This window comes from Hylobates moloch, unplaced genomic scaffold, assembly GCF_009828535.3.
Source record: "Hylobates moloch isolate HMO894 unplaced genomic scaffold, HMol_V3 SCAFFOLD_7, whole genome shotgun sequence".
Lineage (NCBI taxonomy): Eukaryota > Metazoa > Chordata > Mammalia > Primates > Hylobatidae > Hylobates > Hylobates moloch.
In genome coordinates this window covers 129,621,038-129,630,259 of record NW_026652282.1, presented here as the reverse complement: position 1 = coordinate 129,630,259, position 9,222 = coordinate 129,621,038, and positions in this window count along the sequence as shown.

Genomic DNA, 9,222 nt, shown 5'->3' with positions numbered 1-9,222 from the left:
ATATATATATGACATGTCATAAGTAAACAGGAACAGTTAAATTATGAAACCCTGGTGAAATAAATTGAAGAAGACCCAAAAATGGAAAGACATCCCATGTTCACAGATTAAAAGGATATTGTTAAAGTGATCATATTACACAGAGCAATCTACCCACTCAGTGCAATTCTTATCAAAATACCAATGACATTCTTCACAGAAATAGAAAAAAAATTCTAATATTTCTATGGAATCACAAAAGATATTTAATAGCCAGTGCAATCATAAGTGAAAAAAAATAAACCCAGTGTCATCAAACTATCTCACTTCAAAATACACTACAAAGCTAGAAAAGCAAAAACAGCATGACAGTGGTTTTAAAAAAAAGACATATAGACCAATGGAAAAGAACAGAGAATACAGGGACAAATCCACATACTTACAGTGATTTGATTTTCAAAAAAGGTGCCAAGAACATACATTAGAGAAATAACACCCTCTTCAATAATTGGTGGTGGGGAAACTGAATATCCATATGTAGAAGAATGAAACTATACCCTTATCTCTCAATACATACAAAAATCAACTTAAAATGGATTAAGGACTTAAATCTAAAACATGAAACTATGAAACTCCTAGAAGAAAACAGGAAAAAAGCTCCGTGACATTGTTTTGGGCAATGACATTTTCAGATATTACCTCAGAAGCACACGGAACAAAAGCAGAAATAGATAAACAGGATTATATCAAAATAAAAAGCATCTGCAAAGCAAAGGAGACAATCAACAGAGTGAATAGACAACTGCAGAATGGGAGAAAATATTTGCAATACATTAGTTCAAAAGGGGATTAATATCCAGAATATACAAAGAGCTCAAACATCTCAACACCAAAATAATAATAATAATAATAATAATTCAATTTAAGAATGGGTGAATGACCCGAGTAGACATTTCTCAAAAGAAAATATATAAGTGGTCAAAAAATACATGAAAATGCTCAAGATATCTAAGTATCAAGAAAATGCAAATCAAAATCACATTAAGATATCATTTCACCCCAGTTAGAATGGCTATTATCAAATGGACAAAAAATAACAAATGCTGCCAAGAAAGTGAAGAAAAGGGACTCTTATATACTTTTTGTGGGAATGTAAATTCCTACAGTCATGAAAAATGGTATGAAGATTCCTCAGAAAACTAAAAATGATACTACCATACGGTCCAGCAATCTCACTATTGAGTATATTACCTGAAGGAAAGAAAATCAGAAATTCAAAGAGATACCTGTACCTCCATGTTTATTGCAACACTATTCACAATAACCAAAAATCAATCTAAGTACCCATCAATGGGTGAATGGATAAGGCAAATGTGGTGCATATATGCCATGGAATACTATCCAACAATTAAAAAAGAATGAAATTCCCTAATTTGTGGCAATGTGGATGAGCCCAGAGGATATTATGTTAAGTGAAATAAGCCAGGCACAGTAAAATACCACGTTTCCTCACTCATATGTGGAAGCCAAACAAGCTGATCTCCCAGAAATGCAGGAATACCTTGTTTTATTCATCTTTGCTTTATTGCATTTTGCGGATTTTTGGTTTTTTTTTTTTTTTTTTAACAAACTGAAGGTTTGTGGCAACCCTGCATAGATCAAGTCTATCAGCACCATTTTTCTATCAGCATGTGCTCATTCCATATTTCTGTGTAACATTTTGGTAATTCTCACAATATTTCAAACATTTTTATTATTATATCTGTTTTGGTGATCTATAATCAGGAATCTTTTTTTTTTTTTTTTTTTTTTGGGATGGAGTCTCGCTCTGTCGCCCAGGCTAGAGTGCAGTGGCGCAATCTCAGCTCACTGCTAGCTCCGCCTCCCGGGTTCACGCCATTCTCCTGCCTCAGCCTCTCCAAGTAGCTGGGACTACACGTGCCCGCTACCACACCCCGCTAATTTTTTTATATTTTTAGTAGAGACGGGGTTTCACCGTGGTCTCGATCTCCTGACCTCGTGATCCGCCCGCCTCGGCCTCCCAAAGTGCTGGGATTACAAGCGTGAGCCACCGCGCCTGGCCTAATCAGGAATCTTTAATGTTACTATTGTAATTGTTTGGGGGCACCATGAATTGTGCCCATATAAGGTGGTGAACTTAATAAATGTTATGTGTGCTCTGACTGCTCTACTAACCAGCTGGTCCTCCATCTCTCTCTGCTCCAGTGTTCCTATTTTCTGAGATTCAGCAACATTGTAATTAGGCCAGTTCATAACCCTACAATGGCCTAAGTATTCAAGTGAAATAAAGAGTTGCATACCTGTCATTTTAAATCAAAGGGTAGAAATAATTAAGTTTAGTGAGGAAAGCATGTCAAAAGCCAGGATAGGCTGAAAACTAGGCTACCTGCACCAAACAGCCAAGTTCTGAACGCAAAGGAAAAGCTCTTGAAGAAAATTAAAAGTGCTACTCCTGTGAACACAGGAATGGTAAGTAAGCAAAACAGCCGTATTGCTGATGTGGGGAAAGTTTTAGTGATCTGGATAGATCTAACCAGATATAACATTCCCTTAAGCTGAAGCCTAATTCTCTTCAATTCTATGAAGAATGAGAGAGATGAGAATGCTGCAGAAGAAACGTTTAAAGCTAGCAAAGGTTGGTTCTTGAGGCTGAAACAAAGAAGCTGTCTTTATAATATAGAAGTGCAAGGTGGGCCAGGCACAGTGGCTCACGCCTGTAATCCCAGCACTTTGGGAGGCCAAGGCAGGTGGATCACAAAGTCAGGAGACCAAGACCATCCTGGCCAACATGGTGAAACCCTGTCTCTACTGAAAATACAAAAGTTAGCTGGGCGTGGTGGCACGTGCCTGTAATCCCAGCTACTCGGGAGGCCAAGACAGGAGAATCGCTTGAACCAGGGAGTCGGAGGTTGCGGTGAGCCGAGATCGTGCTACCGCACTCCAGCCTGGCGACAGAGAGAGACTCAGTCTCAAAAAAAAAAAAAAAAAAGTGCAAGGTGAAGCAGCATGTGCTGATGTAGAAAATGCAGCAAGTTATTCAGAAGATATAGTTAAGGCAGTTGATGAGAGTGGCTACATTATACAACACATTCTCAATGTAGACAAAACAGCCTTCTATTGGAAGAAGATGCCATCTGGGACTTTCATAGCTAAAGAGAAATGAATGACTAGCATTAATGTTTCAAAATATAGACTTACTCTCTTGTTAGGGGCTAATGCATTTGTGATTTTAAGTTGAAGTCAATGCTCATTTACCATTCTGAAAATCCTGGAGTCCTTAAGAATTATGCTAAATACATCTTGACTATGCTCTATAAATGAAATAGCAAAGCCTGGATAACAGCATATCTGTTTATACCATGGTTTACTTAATATTTTAAGCCCATGGTCAAGACGTACTCCTCAGAAAAAAAGATTCCTTTCAAAATATTACTGCTCATTGACAAGGAATCTAGTCACTTAAGAGTTCTTATGGGGATGAATGTTGTTTTCATGCCTGCTAACATAACATTTATTCTGCAGCCCATGGATCAAGGAGAAATTACGACTTTCAAATCATCTTTAGAAAATATGTTTTGAAAGGTTATAGCTGCCATAGATAGTAATTCCTTTAATGGATCTGAGCAAAGCAAATTGAAAATCTTCTGGAAAGTATTCACAATTCTCAATGTCATTAAGAACATTTGTGATTCATGGGAAGAGGTCGAAATATCAACACTGACCAGAGTTTGAAAGAAGTTGATTTTAATCCTTGGGAATGACTTTGGGAGAGTCAAGACTTCCATGGAGGAAGTAATTGCAGATGTGGTGGAAATATCAAGAGAACTAGAATTAGAAGTGGAGCCTGAAGATGTGACTGAATTGCTATAGTGTCATGATAAAACTTGAAGGGACAGTGTGTTGCTTCTATGGATGAGCAAAGAAGTTGGTTTCTTGAAATGAAAATCTGTTCCTTTTAAGGATTCTGTAAAGATTGTTGTAATGGCAAAAAAAAAAAAAGGATTTAGAATATTGCATTAACTTAGTTGATAAAGCAGTGGCAGGGTTTGAGAGGATTGATGCTAATTTTGAAAAAAAATGTTCTACCATAGGTAAAATGCTATCAAACACCATTGCATTCTATGGAGAAATCTTTTATGAAAGAAAGAGTCCATCAATGTGACAAACTTCATCGTTGTCTTATTTTAAGAAATTGCCACAGCCACCCCAACCTTCGTCAACTGCTACACCAGTCAGTCAGTCATTAGCCACCAATATCAAGGCAAGACCCTCCATCAGCCAAAACATTACAACTTGCTGAGAGCTTATATTATTACCATTTTATAGCAATAAAGTACACTTTTTAGATATGTTATTGCACACTTAATAGACTACAGTATAGTATAAATGTAACTTTCACATTTACTGGAAAACCAAAAAGTTCGAGCAAAACCTGCAATATCTCTGAAGTATGCTTGTAGAGAATACAATAATGGATACTACAGAATGGGAAAGGTAGGGAGGAGGGAGGAGGCAGATGATATGGTTTGGCTGTGTCCCTGCCCAAATCTCATGTTGAATTCCCATGCGTTGTGGGAGGTAATTGAATCATGGGGGCAAATCTTTCCTGTGCTGTTCTCAGATAGTGAATAAGTCTCACAAGATCTGATGGTTTTACAAAAAGGAGTTCCCCTGCATAAGCGCTCTCTCTTTGCCTGCTGCCATCCATGTAAGATGTGACTTGCTTCTCCTTGCCTTCTGCCATGATTGTGAGGCCTCCCAGCCACGTGGAACTGTAAGTCCATTAAACCTCTTTCTTTCGTAAATTGCCCAGCCTCTGATATGTCTTTATCAGCAGCATGAAAACAGGCTAATACAACAGGTATAAGGAAAGGTTGGTTAAAAGATAAAAAAATACAGTTAGATAGAATAAGTTACAGCGTTCTACAGCACTAGAGGGTGACCACAGTTAATAATAATTAACTGTATATTTTTAATAGCCAGAAGAGAGGATTTTGAATGTTCTCAGCATGAAGAAATAAATAATTGTTTGAGGTGATGAATATGCTAATTACATTGATTTGATCATTACACATTGTTTACATGTATGGGAATATCACTTTGTACCCTATAAATATTTACAACAATTGCGTCAACTAAAAATGTTTTAAAAGTAAGTTCCCTAAGTAGTCTATCAATTTTGATGAAGATCTGAGTTCAGGGCCCAAACTTCCCGCCACAGTTTTTCTACCAGGCAGAAGGTAGTTATTGTAAGGTTAGAGATATTGATGGCATGAAATGCAGCAGTATCAGTCAGATAACTTTTAGAGATATTTGGAATGCAAACTCAGCAAAACTTGATACTTTATTGATTATAGATCACAGAGGGCTGGGTGCAGTGGCTCATGCCTGTAATCCTAGCACTTTGGGAGGCCTAAGTGGGTGCATCACTCGAGGTCAGGAGTTCGAGACCAGCCTGGCCAACATGCCAAAACCTCATCTCTACAAATATACAAAAATTAGCCTGGCATGGTGGCATGTGCCTGTAGTCCCAGCTACTCAGGAGGCTGAGGCAGGAGAATTGCTTGAACTGGGGAGGTGGAGGTTATACTGAGCCAAGATCATGCCACTGCACTCCAGCCTGGGTAACATAGTGAGATTCTGTCTCAAAATAATAATAATAATTAATTAAAAAATAAGATCACAGAGACAAGGAAGAGGTCAAGGATGAATCTGTTTTCTTACTTGCATAACCAGATAGATAAGATGGTACTAACTGCTCAGATACGCAACATAGAAAAAGCAGATTGTTGAGGTTGAAGAAAGTGGTGACTTTAGTTTAGACACTCCCAGTTTTAGTTTACCGTAGAACATCAAGGTGAAGTACTGTATCGCAAAACGACATCCACGGACATTTGCAGAGATCTTTTATTTTTTTAATTGTTTTTACTGTGATGGCAAATTATAGAAATAAGCATTTTTCAGATCATTTAGTGAAAGTAATTAAATAATAAATGATACATTCAAGCCAAGTGAAAGCCAAGTGACGTCGTGGCAGTTCATTATGTATATACAAAAAGTTTCATCATGATTTAAAAAGAGAAATGTAGTGGAATTGAGTCATCATAGGGCACACAGTGTAGACAAGATGAACTCACAAGAATTTGGCCTTTGGCAGTCAGCACCATATCCATAGTGAAGAAACCGAGTTTTTTTTTTATTATTATTATCTGTTGCATCATGCTGTGACTTTGTAGTCTTCATTATATTTAATTGGAATTTTTTGTTTGCATTAATTACAAAAAGCACATAAATATACACACATATAGGATTGATATTTTTAAAGTATAAGTATCACATACAAAAAATAAGAGTTACAGCACTTGGGCATCTGTATGAATTTTTTCCTCTAGAAAGAATTGAAACATTACTCAAGTTAGCAAACCAAATGCCAGAAATACTAGGTTAAAGTTCAAGACAGATTTAAATTGAAGACACATTGATAATGATAGAGCTATCTGGAAATCAAATATTTGTTGATGATATTAAAGCCATGAGGCTAGCACTGAGGATTAGTATAGAACAAGAAAAAGCCTATTACTGAAGCTTGAGGGCTGCTAACATTCAGAACTGAAACAGTGAAGGAGGTGGAGAAGGAGCAGCTATAACGGTTAAGGGACAAACAACAAAGTATGGTGTAATAAAGACTAATAAAGGGGACATTTCAAGAACGAAGTAATGGTCCACAGTTGCAAATGCTGCTGTGAGGCCATGTTAGAAAACGACTCGGAATATGAATGTCAGGTCTGGCTAAGTTCTTCCAGTTCCCAGATAGAGGAACACTTGTTCTCCACCCTCAAACCATTCCTACTTAGGGTACATAAGCTACCAGCTAAATACCAAGTATCAAATATCACTTACCAGCTAAACATCAAGTAAGCCTTAAAATTAATAATTACCCCCACTTCAGCCTTGTATGCTGGCTCTTATAATGGGTTTGTATCTTTTTGTAGCCACACCCCAGTACCACCTGCCCCCCTCGTGGCACCAGCTTGATATTGACACTCGCCTTCCTGAGTTTTAATGCCTGACTCTTCTGACGTTCAGCTTACTTTCCAAAACTTTTGCTATGGGCTGTTTTGGTATCTCCTTTAGTCTGCATCAATAGATCAGTTTGGCTTACAGAATTTAGCCCCTGTCCTTACTCATTTTTCTACTACCAATCACGTATCACTTCCAACATAGAAAAGTTTGTGTGACCTCATTTGGCCTTTACGGATCTCTTTATGATGTCTTTTTCAATGAAGATACTTCCATTTTCTCTGAGCTGCTTTTCCTACTTAATTCCTTTTCTCCTTTTTTACCAACATCCAGTAACAGTAATGAAAAATTGTCAACAACCGAACATCTTCACCAGTATTGAGAATCAAGTCTTCAATTCTGTGCATTCCTTATATTTTATATTTTATACTTTTCTGCATGCTTTTCTTCGTTCATTCTACTCTATGCCTTTAAATTTAGTTTATTCCAGTGCAATAGCAAAGAGGTGACTATCAACTAAATTGCACTTTCCATTAAAAAATTAAGTAGCTTTTAAAAGAGAGCAAGATGACATATTTTTAGCTCAGCCACTGCATTTACTACCGAGTTTGTTTTAAAAGCTCATTGTAGAATTTTAAGACTGTATGTGTTGCTTGTTCATGGGTCATTAGGGCACACTCTGCAGGCTTCAGCAAGGTGATTTTGTAAAACTCTACTAAAGTTAATGAATCCAAGTTTCATTAAATCATTAATTGCATTCAGTTTGAAACTATGTGGTGTTTCTTTCTACAATTACTGGAAATCACAGCAGTGAAAATGCTGAGAAATTGGAAGGGCAAGTATATACAAGTTAGCAAAGTACAATGTTTTTGTTTCACCTCTTGTTGACCTTGGGCATTGCCCCCACAGGATTTTAAAGCAGCCTTGAGAGCATCACTTGCCGGGAAATTCCACTGGAGTGAATTCCAAACTATAGAAAAATCATGCAAGACCATTGCCATTTAGGTCTGACATACTTCAGGTTACTCCAAACTTGGATATATCACTGAATTTCTAATTGTGAATTATGTTTATCTTCAAAAGTACCAATAAAATCATATACAAAAGTCAGAAGAAGATGTCAGTGTTGGTTTTTTTTTCATATGCTAGAGAAGAAAGAGTTTTCCTTAATCAGGAGTAACTTCTTATTTTGTAAAATGGAACAGAAGTTCATAATCTGACTATCTGCTTGTGTTTGTGAGGTCAAATGAAATCACATTCTTTTAGGAAGAGGCAGTCCTCCATGGGCGCTGAGCATCCTTGCAAGTTCTTGCTGACAATGCCAAACAGCAAGGCTTATCGGTCTCTTGATACTAAGCTGTTTCTGTGTCTAGTCACATAGGCAACTAAGTAGGTCATGGCAACCACAGTAACAAGTTTAGTCCTTGCCACTGTCTGTGAAGTTGGGGTTCTTCTCTTAAAGTCCTCAACTCTAAAATCTTCTTTCTCCTACAGTACCATAGCAACCATAGCATCAGTTATCATCTACGTGCTAAGGATCCCAAATTTGTTTCTTCAGATCTTCTAAGTTTCTAGGCCTCATGTTTATCTGCCTACGGAATGACTTCCCTGGATGTATTGTTTACATTAATTACAAAAAGCACATAAATATACACACATGCAGGATTTATATCCATACTACTAGCTTTTATAACTTCCCATGTATTTACCCTGGATGTCCCACAGGTACCTCCAAGTACACCTGTCCAAAACTAAGCTCACTATCTCCTTCATTCCCTACTCAGCTTTGTTCTTTTTTCCGCCATCTATCTAATATTCCTAGTTATAAATCATGCATCATGTTCATTCACTCCTTTCCCGTTTTCAAGCCCCCCAATATGCACGTATTCAATTATTCGCCATATTCCTTCATTTCTACCCACTTACTATGTCTCTGTTCCATTCCTTCTCCTCCTCCATCCCCATTGCCACCGGTCTAATGTGATCATCTTTTTCTGAAATTCCCTTACTTTCCCTAACAAATGAGAAACTCAATCGTATTTTGGAGATTTACACTTGCTTGTCTCTCTACTTGTCCAAACTGCAAAAAATATCACTAGTGACTTTTTCTACTTGTCTCACTAGCATTATCTCTTGCCTTCAGCCTAATACCAGCACCTTATGATCCCATATATATATGTGAATATACACATACATATACAC